The sequence below is a fragment of the Aegilops tauschii genome, chromosome 2 (assembly GCF_002575655.3).
Source record: "Aegilops tauschii subsp. strangulata cultivar AL8/78 chromosome 2, Aet v6.0, whole genome shotgun sequence".
NCBI lineage: Eukaryota > Viridiplantae > Streptophyta > Magnoliopsida > Poales > Poaceae > Aegilops > Aegilops tauschii.
In genome coordinates this window covers 458,780,834-458,796,346 of record NC_053036.3, presented here as the reverse complement: position 1 = coordinate 458,796,346, position 15,513 = coordinate 458,780,834, and positions in this window count along the sequence as shown.

The window sequence follows — 15,513 nt, the reverse complement described above, 5'->3', positions numbered from 1 at the left end:
TGAAACACAAGTCTGAATTATTGAAAGGTTCAAGTAATTTCAGAGTGAAGTTGAAGATCGTCGTGACAAGAGGATAAAATGTCTGTGATATGATCATAGAGATGAGTATCTGAGTTACGAGTTTGGCACACAATTAAGACATTGTGGAAAGTGTTTCACAATTAATACCGCCTGGAACACCATAGTGTGATGGTGTGTCCGAACATCATAACTGCACCCTATTGGATATGGTGCATGCCATGATGTCTCTTATCGAATTACCACTATCGTTTATGGGTTAGGCATTAGAGACAACCACATTCACTTTAAATAGGGCACCACGCAATTCCGTTGAGACGACACCGTTTAGAGAAACCTAAGTTGTCGTTTCTTAAAAGTTTGGGGCTGCGATGCTTATGTGAAAAAGTTTGAGGCTGATAAGCTCGAACCCAAAGCGGATAAATGCATCTTCATAGAAAACCCAAAACAGTTGGGTATACCTCCTATTTCAGATCTGGAAGCAAAAGTAATTGCTTCTAGAAATGAGTCCTTTCTCGAGGAAAAGTTTCTCTCGAAAGAATTGAGTGGGAGGATGGTGGAGACTTGATAAGGTTATTGAACCGTCACTTCAACTAGTGTGTAGCAGGGCACAGGAAGTTGTTCCTGTGGCACCTACACCAATTGAAGTGGAAGCTTATGATGGTGATCATGAAACTTCGGATCGAGTCACTACCAAACCTCGTAGGACGACGAGGATGCGTAATACTTCAGAGTAGTACGTGATCATGTCTTGGAAGTCATGTTGTTGGACAACGATGAACCTATGAGCTATGGAGAAGCGATGGTGGGCCCATATTCCGCAAATGGTTAGAAGCCATGAAATCCGAGATAAATGGATCTTTAAGAAGAAGACGAACGTGGACGGTAAGGTTACCGTCTATGAAGATTGACTTGTGGCAAAGAGTATTTTCACAAGTTCAAGGAGTTGACTATGATGAGATTTTCTCATCCGTAGCGATGCTTAAGTCCGTCGGAATCATGTTAGCATTAGCTGCATTTATGAAATCTGGCAGATGGATGTCAAAACAAGTTTCCTTACCAGTTTTCAAAAGGAAAGGTTGTATGTGATACAATCAGAAAGGTTTTGTCCTAAGGATGCTAAAACGTATGCTAGCTCCAGCGATCCTTCCATGGATTAGAGCAAGCATCTCGGAGTCAGAATATACGCTTTGATGGAGTGATCAAAGTTTTTGGGTTTATAAAAGTTTGTTAGAAACTTGTATTTACAATAAAGTGAGTGGGAGCGCTACAACATTTCTGATAAGTATATGTGAATGACATATTGTTGATCCGAAATGATGTAAAACTTCTGGAAAGCATAAAGGGTTGTTTGAAAGGAGTTTTTCAAAGGAAGACCTGGATAAAGCTGCTTTCATATCGGGCATCAAGATCTATAGAGATAGATCAAGACGCCTGATGATACTTTCAAAGAACGCACACCTTGACATGATTTTGAAAGAGTTCAAAATAGATCAGCAAAGAAGGAGTTCTTGGCTGTGTTACAAGGTGTGAGCATTGAGTAAGACTCAAGACCTGACCACAGCAGAAGAGAGAGAAAGGACGAAGGTCGTCCCCTATGCTTTAGACGTAGGCTCTATAGTATGCTATGCTGTGTACCGCACATGTAGTGTGCCTTGCCATGAGTTGGTCAAGGGGTACAATAGTGATCCGGGAATGGATCACATGACAGCGGTCGAACTTATCCTTAGTATCTAGTGGACTAAGGAATTTTCTCGATTACGGAGGTGAAAAGGAGTTCGTCGTAAAGGGTTACGTCGATGCGAACTTTGACACTAATCCAGATGGCTCTGAGTAGTAAACCGGATTCGTATAGTAGAGCAATTATTTGAAATGGCTCCAAGTAGCGCGTGGTAGCATCCACAAGATGACATAGATATTCGTAAAGCACACACAGATCTGAAAGGTTCAGACCCGTTGACTAATAACCTCTCTCACAAGCATAACATGATCAAACCAGAACTCATTGAGTGTTAATCACATGGTGATGTGAACTAGATTGTTGACTCTAGTAAACTCTTGGGTGTTGGTCACATGGTGATGTGACCTATGAATGTTAATCACATGGTGATGTGGACTAGATTATTGACTCTAGTGCAAGTGGGAGACTGTTGGAAATATGCCCTAGAGGCAATAATAAATAGGTTATTATTATATTTCCTTGTTCATGGTAATCGTTTATTATCCATGCTAGAATTGTATTGATAGGAAACTCAGATACATGTGTGGATACATACACAACACCATGTCCCTAGTAAGCCTCTAGTTGACTAGCTCGTTGATCAATAGATGGTTACGGTTTCCTGACCATGGACATTGGATGTCGTTGATAACAGGATCACATCATTAGGAGAATGATGTGATGGACAAGACCCAATCCTAAGCCTAGCACAAGATCGTGTAGTTCGTTTGCTCAGAGCTTTTCTAATGTCAAGTATCATTTCCTTAGACCATGAGATTGTGCAACTCCCGGATACCATAGGAATGCTTTGGGTGTACCAAACGTCACAACGTAACTGGGTGGCTATAAAGGTGCACTACAGGTATCTCCGAAAGTGTCTGTTGGGTTGGCACGAATCGAGACTGGGATTTGTCACTCCGTGTAAACGGAGAGGTATCTCTGGGCCCACTCGGTAGGACATCATCATTATGTGCACAATGTGACCAAGGAGTTGATCACGGGATGATGTGAGTTACGGAACGAGTAAAGAGACTTGCCGGTAACGAGATTGAACAAGGTATAGGGATACCGACGATCGAATCTCGGGCAAGTAACATACCGATAGACAAAGGGAATTGCATACGGGATTGATTGAATCCCCGACATCGTGGTTCATCCGATGAGATCATCGTGGAACATGTGGGAGCCAACATGGGTATCCAGATCCCACTGTTGGTTACTGACCGGAGAACGTCTCGGTCATGTCTGCATGGTTCCCGAACCCGTAGGGTCTACACACTTAAGGTTCGATGACGCTAGGGTTATAGGGAAAGGATATACGTGGTTACCGAATGTTGTTCGGAGTCCCGGATGAGATCCCGTACGTCACGAGGAGTTCCGGAATGGTCCGGAGGTAAAGATTTATATATGGGAAGTCCTGTTTTGGTCACCGGAAAAGTTTCGGGTGATATCGGTAATGTACCGGGACCACCGGGAGGGTCCCGGGGGTCCACCAAGTGGGGCCACCAGCCCCAGAAGGCTGCATGGGTCAAGTGTGGGAGGGGACCAGCCCCAGGTGGGCTGGTGCGCCCCCCACCAAGGCCCAAGGCGCATGGGAGAGTGGGAGGGGGCAAACCCTAGGTCCAGATGGGCCTTAAGGCCCACCCTAGTGGCGCCCCCCTCTCCTCCCCTTGGCCGCACCCCTTGGATGGGATCTAGGGCTGGCCGCCCCCCCTTGGGGTGGGAACCCTAGAGGGGGCGCAGCCCCATCCCCCCCTATATATAGTTGAGGTTTGGGGCTGCCCAAGACATGAGAACGTCTCTCTTTCGGCTCAGCCCTACCCCTCTCCCTCCTCCTCCTCTCCCGCGGTGCTTGGCGAAGCCCTACGGGATTGCCACGCTCCTCCACCACCACCACGCCGTCGTGCTGCTGCTGGACGGACTCTTCCCCAACCTCTCCCTCTCTCCTTGCTGGATCAAGGCGTGGGAGACGTCACCGGGCAGCATGTGTGTTGAACGCGGAGACGCCGTGGTTCGGCGCTTAGATCGGAATCAACCGCGATCTGAATCGCTACGAGTACGACTCTGTGACACCCCAAAATTTTGACCTTGTTTTATTAATTAAAATTTTGCCAGGAAATAAAACTTTCCCATTTGTCAAGATTTACCCTTTTGTTTTTGTGGATTTTTAACTCAAGTGGGAAAAACTTTCAAAGGTATTGTTGGACTTATATACCCTCTTTATAAAAACAATTCTTTGTCGGAGGATTTATTTGCATAATTATTTCTCAGAGCTTTATTCTTTTAAAAATGATTTCTTTTGGAATTGGAGCTTGTTTTGCACTGTAACCATTTGATAAATGCTTTTAAAATTTCCACCAAAATTTGGGGATGTCATGTGATGTTTCCACATCACTTTTGTGCAAAAATATCTGTTGGCCATTGGAGATTTTGAGCTCTACATCAACTTTTCAAATCTGGTCCAGTAGGCATTTTTGCACTACAACCCATTTAAATATTTCTTTAAAAATTCTTCCAAGTGTTTGGAGATGTCAGTGGATGCATACAATTCAACTCTATGCAAAAACCCAGTGTTGTTCTTTGGAAAATTTGAGTGAATCACCCTCTTTTGCATTCTGGTCCAATTTGGTGATTTGTACTGCAACCTTATTTTATTTTGCTCTAGTGACCCTGAGCTTTTTTCCTACCTTTAGCCCCCCTGCAAAACCCTTAAGTCCAGGAGAGTGGACTCATTGGAGGATTTTAAGTGCATGCAATGAACCCTTTTTCCTTCTGTCCAAAACTAAAGTTTTGCAAAACTTGCACTAACAAGTTTCTGGTTTTGCCCAAGTGATCTTGCCACCATCTTCTGCATCTAAAGAGACCCTGATCTGGAGATTTTGGCCACTCCAAGAGTTGCCTAAGTGCACTTGGCATTCTGTCGAACACTTGGTGTACACAGTCTGTTTTGGCATAAGTTCTTTGTTTGCACTGTGATCTTACTCCAATGACCCAGCAACCTTGTCCACTAAACTCCTAGCTATCTCTATCCTAGTCCTGTTAATTGCCGGCCTCACCCTCGCGCTCTAGATCGCCCTGGCATTTCATCGAGCATGTCCCGTGCGTGCTCTGGGCGCGCCCAGAGCGCACGTTTTGCACGCGCGCGCACTGAGCCGCCGCGTCGCACTGCCGCACTCGACACGACCCGTCCCTGGCTCCTGCTCGCCTGCTGAACCACGCACTAGCTCGCCCACTCTCCACGCCACCCTTGACGCCCTACAGCGCCACTGGCAGAGCGTTTGGCGGCACGCTGGCGTCGGCAGCGAGCCTCTGCCATGGACGGCGCCGCCCAAACCACACCAGCGCGCCAGCTGCCCCCATGAACAGCTCGGTCTTATCCCGAAGCTCGTCGGCATGCGCTCGTCGCCGCCACGTCGCCCTGCAGCTACAGCACGGCTGTCGCCGGCGATCTTATCCCCAGCCGCCGCAGTCCAACCTCGAGAGCCTATATAAGGGGTCCCCGAACTCGTTCAAGACCTCAGGCAACCTCAGACTTTTCCCCTAGTTCTCCCCTAGCAGTGGATCGGCCCGGAGAGGCCGTCTTCCCCAACTCCGGCCAGTTCGGCCGCCGCTGCGCTCCGGTGCAATACGCCGCAGCCAGAACCTCCCCCGCCCATCCAACGCCACCAATAGCTTCCCCTTGTCCTTGCGGAGCTGCCCAGCAACTCAACCTCGATCGGAGACCACCGGAGCCCAAAAACCACTTCACCACCGTAGCCCCCACCGTCGCGGAGCTCGCCGCCGGCGACTCCTTCCACCTCCGACGACCCAGCGACCACCAAGAGGACCGCCTCGGTCTGGCCGGTCCATCCCTGCCCTCAGATGCCCTCGAGGAGCCGCCGTTCGTCGCCGGCGATCGCCGGAGTCCCGCTCCCGTCGGGCAGAGAAGAGGAGGGAGAGGGAGGAACGGTCAAACCTGACCAGTGGGCCCTCTGGACCCACTGTCAGTGACCCAGCCTCGCCACCGCGTGTTAAGTGGAAGCGTATAATCACGGAGTACATCTCCCCTACCCCGAAAGCGTATTCCCCTCGAAGCGTTTTCCTTTTTCTGGTTTTATTTAAATAGAGTTTTGACCAGACTTTGACCAGCTATAACTTTTAAAATAAAACTCCAAATGAGTTGATTCTTTTTCCTACCTCTCCCAAATTTCATCTAGTTTACTTTAAGATTTATTTCAAAAATATTTGAGACAACTTTTTGTACTGTGTTTGAAATATTTGTTATTTGAATATTTCTCAAAATAGGATTTTGGAGAGAAGGGAAAGCTTTCAAAAAGTGCATCCCTTGCATACTCTTGAAGGCAAGCATTTCTGAACTCTGGCATAATATTTTTGTGTGGTGTTTTGATACGATTACAACACCATTTGACTTGGACCATACATTATTTTTTTAGTGACGATAAAAATCATTCACGTGATTGCATATTGGAAATGTTTCGCTGTTAGTAATGGATATGCTGGTGTTAGTGTTCATCCTCGTGAGCTTCTCATGCATACCAGAAGGAAACCGGGAAAGTCGTGATCTTGGGTAGACACGAGCTTGTCCCTAGTTCCTCGTTGAGACGAGTATGTCCGGTATGGCATGGTAAGGCTTGATAAGTGGTGAGTTTATCTGTTGATGGTAATATTGTTGGAGAATACTTGGACCACCCGAGTCGGTCGTAGGTCGAGTCTTGATCAGTAACTTCCTTATTTGTTGGTACTACCACTTGTCCCTGTCGCAGACGGGGTATGGTTCAGTAAGTTGTCAACCCCTTACCAAAGCACACACCGTACAGAGAGGCCATAGTGGAAGATACCGGAGGCCTCCGGTAGGCATGCCACTTGGTCCGGGGGCATGGGTGTTTCCGGTTGGGACCGAGAGGGGGGCACCCCTTAGAGCGCGCGTATATAAATTTGATCTCATGCTACGTCGAGCTTGTAGCCTCCCCACTTAGAGTTTTGCTTGACAGGTGTCGTGGGTGATTCCAGACATCGGTGAGTTAAGCTGGTGTGTGCAGGTCAGGCGTGTTTTCAATTAAAAGGCCGTAGACGGAATTAGTCCTGATGGGCTAAGTAAACCCGTTACTCGTGGGTAAATAGTACACCCTCTGCAGAGGATATACCCTTTTGGATAGTCATGTTCATAGGTAAGGGCCACAGTCTGAACTGGATCATAGTAACGGTATTCGGATGGAGAACGATTTAACTAGAATCTAGTGACGGTTTTCGGATGGAGACACGGCTAACTGGATCATAGTAACGGTATTCGGATGGAGAACGAATTAGCTAGGACTCAGTGACGGTCTTCGGATGGAGAAACGGCTAGTCTAGATTTTGTTTATGACCTGTGACATCTGAGGATCATATTTTATTATCATTATGGACTAACCATTTACATCATGTATTTTGTTGAGTATCCCTGGGATGGTTCTACCTCCTGGATATTCACTGTGATTATTCTTATATAAGCCCTTTATGTGGTGTCGCTCAGACGCCCGACTGTGGCATGTTGGATATTTATTTATCATTTATAAGCCCTTTATGTGGTGTCGCTCAGACGCCCGACTGTGGCATGTTTGATATTTATTTATCATTTATAAGCCCTTTATGTGGTGTCGCTCAGACGCCCGACTGTGGCATGTTTGATATTTATTTATCATTTATAAGCCCTTTATGTGGTGTCGCTCAGACGCCCGACTGTGGCATGTTTGATATTTATTTATCATTTATAAGCCCTTTATGTGGTGTCGCTCAGACGCCCGACTGCGGCATTGTCATTTTATTTTGCAACCTTTCGAGGAGTCTTTTCAGACACTCGCTTAGTGCATTCCATCTTCACTCCCGTATTGCATACTCATGTTTTTAATCGCACGCGTGCATCACAGATTTTCGTTTACCTCATGGCAGACTTATCATCATAAAATGTTTCGGAGTATGTTTATCTCTTGTTATATTATACCCGTGTTCTGAATGTTTGCGAGTACATTCAAACGTACTCACTGGCTTGTCCCTGGCTATTGTCTTGGCCAGATTCCTTGCTTGGAGATAAGCATCGCAATGACAGCCCCGGTACCTGCTTTCTGGCGATAGCAGCCTCGCAAAGATAGGAGTTATCCTGGTCAGCTGTTCTTGTGGGAAATGGAGTCCCATAGACGCAGATGAACCACAAACCGCTTCCGCCCTCAACCTCTAAAAAACCAAGTGTTGTACTCCCAGGCCACAATGGTCTTGTACTACATATTTATGTACTTTGCTTGGAGTTCTTGTATCAAGTTGGTGTCTCATCAGCTAACAGTAATCCTGGGGCTGGTGAGCACAAAGGCCGTTTTTCTGGGAAATTAATGTCCCGAAAATCCGGTCGTGACAGACTCCCTCATCCGCGTTCTTGCAACGCTTCCGCATCGCGATCTACAAGGGTATGTAGATCCACTCCCCTTCCCCTCGTTGCTAGAGTACTCCATAGATTGATCTTGGTGATGCGTAGAAAATTTTGAATTTCTGCTACGTTCCCCAACAGGCTCCACCCGACAGGCCATACCGACCGGCGTCTCCCTCCAGTGCCTCCTCAATCCGTCCATCAAGCCATCTCCAGAGTCGGACTCTATCTTCGTACCGCCTGTGCCGGATGCAGCCGGATCCGACTGGAGGAACCCCGCAGGCGGCACGGGGACTTCGACAGCTGGCCCGGGGACTGTTGTAGTCGCACCAGGCCCGGGGACTTCAGAACCCGGCCCGGGGACTGCAGCAGTCGGCCCAGGGACTACAGCAACACAAGAAGTGGTGGCCGACTCCAATTCCACGCCACCCGACCCACCCACCCGAGTCATGGTGGCCGTCCTAACAAAAGAACAAGTCACTGCTCCATCATGGGCCCAGCCCATCCTCAAGTTCCTAGTCAACAGAGAGCTGCCGGCTGATGAGATCTCAGCAAGACTAGTGCAACGCCGAGCCGGAGCATATGCAATAATCAATAGAGAGCTTGTCAAACGAAGCGTCACTTGAGTCTTCCAGCGCTGTGTCGAGCCAGAAAAAGGAGTGGCAATCCTCAAGGATATCCATCAAGGCGAATGCGGCCACCACGCAGCCTCAAGATCACTTGTGGCCAAAGCTTTCCGCCACGGTTTCTTTTGGCCGACTGCTTTGGAAGATGCCAAAGAGATAGTCAAGAGCTGTAGAGGATGCCAAGTTTTCATTTCCATGCAACACCTGCCGGCTTCTGCACTCAAGACCATTCCCCTCACCTGGCCCTTTGCCGTCAGGGGACTGGACATGGTGGGCCCTTTCAAGACAGCCCGCGGCGGCTTGACACACCTGCTTGTCGCCGTGGACAAGTTCACCAAGTGGATCGAAGCGAAGCCGATCAAGAAGCTGAACGGGCCGACTGCCGTGACGTTCATCACCGACATCACTACTCGGTACGGGGTACCGCACAGCATCATCACCGACAACGGCACAAACTTTGCCAAAGGAGCACTGGCACGTTTCTGCGCGACACAGGGTATCCGACTGGACTTAGCGTCCGTTGCCCACCCGCAGTCAAACGGCCAGGTCGAGCGAGCAAATGGACTCATCCTCTCCGGCATCAAGCCCCGACTGGTTGTACCACTGGAGCGATCGGCCGGCTGCTGGCTCGATGAGCTGCCGGCTGTCCTCTGGAGTCTGCGTACTACCCCCAACAAATCAACAGGCTTCACTCCATTCTTGCTTGTATATGGTGCCGAGGCTGTCATCCCAACCGACATCGAGTTCGACTCGCCTCGGATCACCATGTACACGGAGGCGGAGGCCAAGGAAGCAAGAGAAGACGGTGTCGACCTACTGGAAGAAGGCCGGCTGTTAGCACTCAGTCGGTCCACCATCTACCAGCAGGGGTTGCGCCGCTACCACAACCGCAAGGTCAAGCCAAGATCTTTCCAGGAGGGCGATCTTGTGCTTCGGCTGATCCAGCGAACAGCCGGCCAGCACAAGCTCTCGGCTCCCTGGGAAGGCCCTTTTGTCATCAGCAAGGCACTAGGCAACGACTCCTACTACTTGATCGACGCGCAAAAACCAAGAGCACGCAAGAGGGATGACTCCGGCAAGGAGTCGGAGCGACCATGGAACGCGAACCTCCTGAGAAGATTTTACAGTTGAAAGCAGTATGTATCATGCTACCCTTTTTGTATTAAGTACGAACCAATAGGCCCCCCGAGGAGCACTCGAGGACTGCCTTCTTTTATCTATGAAATGACGAGTGTCATATCCATGAATGTATTATTACATTTGATTTCCTGTCTGGCACCGGGTTCGACTAGTCGGCCCGGGGACTGGCCGCCTTAAGCTATATCAAAGTTCTACCTAAAGTCAGACAAGTAGTGTGCCGGCTCCCGAGTCCTCTCTTGTCGAAAGTCGCAGCTCGAAGAACCGACTATCCGACTAGCAAGAGCCCAGGCAGAAAGGATGCCCACACGAAAAACGGCTAAGGACTAATGAACTTGTATAACGAAAAGACGGCCTCCGACCACGCTCGCCGGCTGTCAGAACAGTCGGCTGGCCGGCTTCCCAAACACTTCGCTATAATCCAACAAAGCTAGAGTACTTGCCCTCCCAATTGGCCAAGCACTTCTCCAGCCACAGATTCCAGAGCAACTGCCTGACTGGGAAGGCGGCAACCAAGGGAGGGCGGCAAAGGAAACAGCAGAAGGATGAAAAGCAAAGAACAAGGAAAGGCCAAACACTTGCATAAGCCATATATACATATAAAGCCCCCAACAGGCCGGCAATTGACATAGTTCGAATACACCCCCAGTGGGTGGAATTGTGTAAACTTAACAGAATATTGTTCCAAAAGTGACAAGACAGGAAAATAAAAGATAGCAGACTAGACTAAGGTGTGATGTGGGAGCCGGGTTGGTCGGTGGAGACGGCGTCGCCGGCTCAAGGAGTGGCCGGCTGGCGGGTCTCGGCTTGATCACCGCCGGTGGCAGGCGACGCACCCGCACGTGACGTGTTGCTGGAGGCACGGTCAGGCTGAGGCTGGCCGGCCGCCCCACCATCCGGCCCGGCGTCTTCACCCTCCTCCTCCTCTTCTTCGCCCTCGTTGCTGCAGTCGATTTCCTCCGCCGAGTCTTCGCTGTCTGCCGGGTTCAGCCCGAACCATTCCTCCGGCTGGGCAACACCGTTGTCATCTACCTCAGGGGCGAAGGCGCTGGTGTCGGTGTAGTCGGCGATCTCCGAAGCCCGCCGGATGATAGCCGGCCGCGCCGACTCCAGCTCCGTGTCGGCCTGCTGCCGCCAGGTAGCCAGCTGGTCCAGACTCAGGCCGGGGTACCAGGCCTTGACGAACTCCAGCGCCCGCCTGGCGCCGGACCGAGCCACCGAGGCCTTCCAGGCTTTGAAGCGGCCGACCGCCACCTCCAGCCAGTCGGCAGTCCGACTAGGGGTGCGGGGAACCACTTCGCTGGGCCAGAGGGCGGCCAACACCTGCGCCCCGGCACATTGAAGCCGGTGGAGCAGTCGGTGAGCCGGCTGCAGGCGGGCCTGGATCGCCAAGAGCTGCTCCTCAAGCGTCCAGCTAGCGCTTGGTGCAATCTCGGCGCCAGCCTGCCTCCGTGCCTCGTGGCGGGCCTCGATGATCTGGTTGGCGACGATAGAGTAGCCAGGGAAGTACTCTGCGCAAGAAAGAAAGAGAAAGAAGAGAGAACACCAAGTCAGAAAATGAGCCAAAAGCGGTAGGCGGCAAGAAAAGGACGAAGAAGAAGGCGGCTCACCATCAACCAAATCTTTGATCTGGCCATAGCCGTTGATCAGCGTCTGCCTTGCTTCGGCCCAGCCAGCCGCCTCCGTCTCATACTCGACCTGGAGGGCGGCTTCGCTGTCCTGCACCGCCTTCAGAGCCGCCTTGTGGCTCTCCTCCTGGTCGGCCAACCTCTTGGCCAGGCGGTCACGTTCCTACACCAAGGCGGCAAACTCGGCCTCCTTGGCACGAAGGGCAGCCTGAGACCCTCCCAGTTGCGCCCTTAGACTGGCATTGGCTGCTGCAGGGACGGCAGAGAAAGAAGAAGCAATAAGAAGAAGTCGTCAAGGAAGATCCGACCCGACTGCTCAGTAGTCGGCCCGAATCTCGGGGACTACACCCAGTGGGTGCGCTGACGCGCCCCCACGTGAGATAAAGGACGAAGCACTTACCCCAGCTCTCAGTTAGGTCGGTGTTGAGGATATAAACCTTAGAGTCACCCGCCAGAAGGGGCCGGGTTACTCATAATGGTCATCGCCAGAAGCCCAGCGACAAGCTTGAAGACGGTGGGCCAAAGATGGGCTTAAGACCCGGATATGGCTTAAGGCCCGTAGTTACAACCATCATTATGGTAGAACTTGTAGTGTAAGGCAAGAATAGTTGAGAGTCCGAGCCAGACAGTCTTATGAGCCGGCCGGAACTCTGAGAGCTGCTGGGCGTCAGCCTCCCTATATAAAGGGACGACCCGGCAGCGGTTTAGGGGCAAGAAAAGATCTCATCGAGAGCCGGGCATAGCAGCTAAGCTCCCTGGTCATCGAAACCCTAATCAATACCACCTCAACTAGACGTAGGCTTTTACCTTCACCGTAAGGGGCCGAACCAGTATAAACCCTCGTGTTCCTTGTCCCGTTAACCCCTTCAAGCTTCCTAGCGGCGATGGCTCCACGACTAAGTCCTAGCTTGAGGACATCTGCCGTGACAATTCCACGACAGTTGGCGCCCACCGTGGGGCTAGCGCACGGTGGATTTGAGTTCTTGAAGGGCAGCTTCGAAGGGCTCAAGGGATATGCTGTGGGCCGGATGACCAAGAGTCGTCGCGGCAAGCTCTACATCGACAATGCAAGCTGGGGCCCCGACGCCGGCTCAATTGAGTACGGGTACCGGGTCCCCTTCGGCGGAATTCATGTTTTCATTGGCAAGATTGGTGAGCCGGGCCCTGAGCCGGATCTCTGCGCCGATCTCATCGAGACGGCTCAGCATGCACGACCCGCCCGGGCCCTGCCTGCCTTAAAAAATGCTTTTGTGGGATGTATCCATGGAGGGCTCTCTGATAGATCTGGATCTGGTGATGAGACGGCCGCCGGCTCTGACGGCGAGTCGTCCACAGATGAGTCAAACTCGTTGTATCAACTTCAAGGTGGCAGGCTCATGGGTTGTTCCGATGGTGACAGTATTCCGGATCCGTTTGAGCCGCCAAGCCGGGTTGGAATCTTCATGGCCGGTGCGCAGCCTGTTCAGAACCTTGCTGCTGGAACGGGAAACCCGGTGCCCTCGCCGGCTCAGGTGCTGATGGATCTCACGGACAAGATGACGGCCCTGTTGACCGCCGCGGTTGACCCGGCGGATCAAGCTCAGCATGATGCGGAGGTGGCGCAGTTAAAGTTAGATCTAGTGAAAGCTAAGGAGGATCTGGCAGCGGAAGGGATCAGGATGGCTGCGGAGAGGGCGGCTCTCGACGCCCAAACTCAGTTGATCCAGGCGCAGTCCTTCCGGCTCACGATGGATCAGAACGCGTCCAATGAGGTCATGAGAAGGAGGCATCAAAAGGCCCAATCTCGACTCCCTCCGGTTTACGATCCTCGAAACCTCTTCAACACGCCAGGTGCAGGGTCTAGTAACCCGCCAGGGATCATAGTGCCCGGGTCTGGGAACCCTATTCAGCCGCAAGTGATGGGGGCTCCCCGGGTGAGCCCTGCCCTGCCTCAGTATGTGCCAATACCACCGGGTCATTATGCTAACCCGCTGGAGAACATGGTAGCCGCAGCAGCGCGGCTGGCGGCCCTCCCAATCGACGGCGACTCTCCGACGGCTATTGAAACCCGCCGGGTCAGGGAACTCCTTCAGACAGCACTGGCGCAGCAAGAGGCGTATTCTTATAGCCGGGACAGGATCCACTCGACCCCTCGTCTAGGCCGGAGCCCGAGTTATAGCAGACACATGGTCTCAGCGACCGGCTCAAGTAATGTCCGACGCCATGACCCGCCCCCTGGCCATGGCCTGGTTCATAACGGAGCGTTTCACGCAGCAGACCAAGACAGAGCGCGGCAAGAGGCGGAGCAGATGCCTCAGTTGATGGCTTACCAGACTCCCCCGGCTTATCCGATGACTTCCGTCGACGTGGGTATCCCTACCAGGACTGGAGGTGTCCCTTGTTTAGTGCCAGCTCTCCGCAATGAACGTCTACCCAAGGACTTCAAAGGCCCTAGGAAGGTGCCTAATTACACGGCTGACTTACAACCCGCAGCCTCGATCGAGAGTTACGAGATGGCCATGGAACTGCTGGAAGTCAGTGAAGCGGCAATGGCCAAGTACTTCACCATGATTGTCGGGACCCCGATTCCAAGTCACACCGATCTAGCCTGTAACACCTCATATCACTTTGCGGCCTCACGCACGGTACTCCCACGGGTGTCGCCTTACCATGGCCCGGGACCGTTTGCGCCTTTTGGCTCACGTATATGACAATGTCGCTAGCATCCATATGACAGAGAACCCGGGCCGACATGGCTAGTCGTGAACCCAAAGCGGCACTAACGTATGGGGACAGGCATACATGAATCAACATCGAACGTGTCGGTCAGCAGCGTGCGAATCCGGGCTGTAGCACTGGGCTAACAGGACTCCGGGAACCCGGGCTGTAGCAGGCTAGGCAGGACTCCGGATGTCACCGCGTGACATTTCCCCGAAGGGACAGACACAGGAACGATATGAAACACATGCCGGCCAGTCAAGTCTCCAGAGCAGTAGTGCTGGGCTAGCAGGACTCCGGTGAACCGGGCTGTAGCGGACTACTATGGCTCAAGGAGGCACTAGACTACATTTCCCCATAAGAGAGGCTGCTAAGGATAGACAACTAGATTGTCGGATCCCACACATACCAAGCATTTCAACATACACACAATATGCTCGATATGTGCAAATACAATAAGGCATCACAACAAGACTCTACGACTCAGAGTATTTATTCATTAGGCTCCGAAGAGCCAGATATTACAAACATGGGTCTCATGACCCAACATTCAGAGCATACAAGTCAAGGCACATGCGGAAGCTTAACATGTCTGAGTACAGACATCTACAAATGAAAAAGGCTGAGAAGCCTGACTATCTACCAGATCCTGCCGAGGGCACAAGATCGTAGCTGAGGTATCAAGTTAAACGTCGAAGTCCACACGGAACTACTAGCGAGACTGACGTCTCTCTACGAAACATAAAATAAGAAAACGTGAGTACAAATGTACCCAGCAAGACTTACATCAGAACTATCTACATATGCATCGGTGTCAACAGAGGGGGTGGTGGAGTTTAACTGCAGCAAGCCAGCTTTGACTCGGTGGCTATCCTGAACTACGACTTCAAGCAACTCTTTTGAGGTGGCGCACATGAGTCCACATATTCACCATCTCAATACACCACTATGGATTCGCTCCCGTCTCCCTACGAGAACGCCATCCATAGCACTCATGCTTATCTTGCGCATTTTAGAGTATCCACTTTCACTTGTCTATGAACTGTTATAGGCAACCCAGAAGTCCTTTTCCGCGGACACGGCTATTCGAATAGATCATATTAACCCTGCAGGGGTGTACTTCGTCACACACGCTCTCGCCACTTACCACCATGTACACGTCGTGTACCTCGGCAACCTTCAAGCGGAAGCCTGGCGAGGGAGTCGGGCACGACCTGACTAACCACACAAGTCTCTAGTCCAGGTTTATCGCCTATTCGGGTTCCATCCGCAAAGAGATCCGGCCGGGGT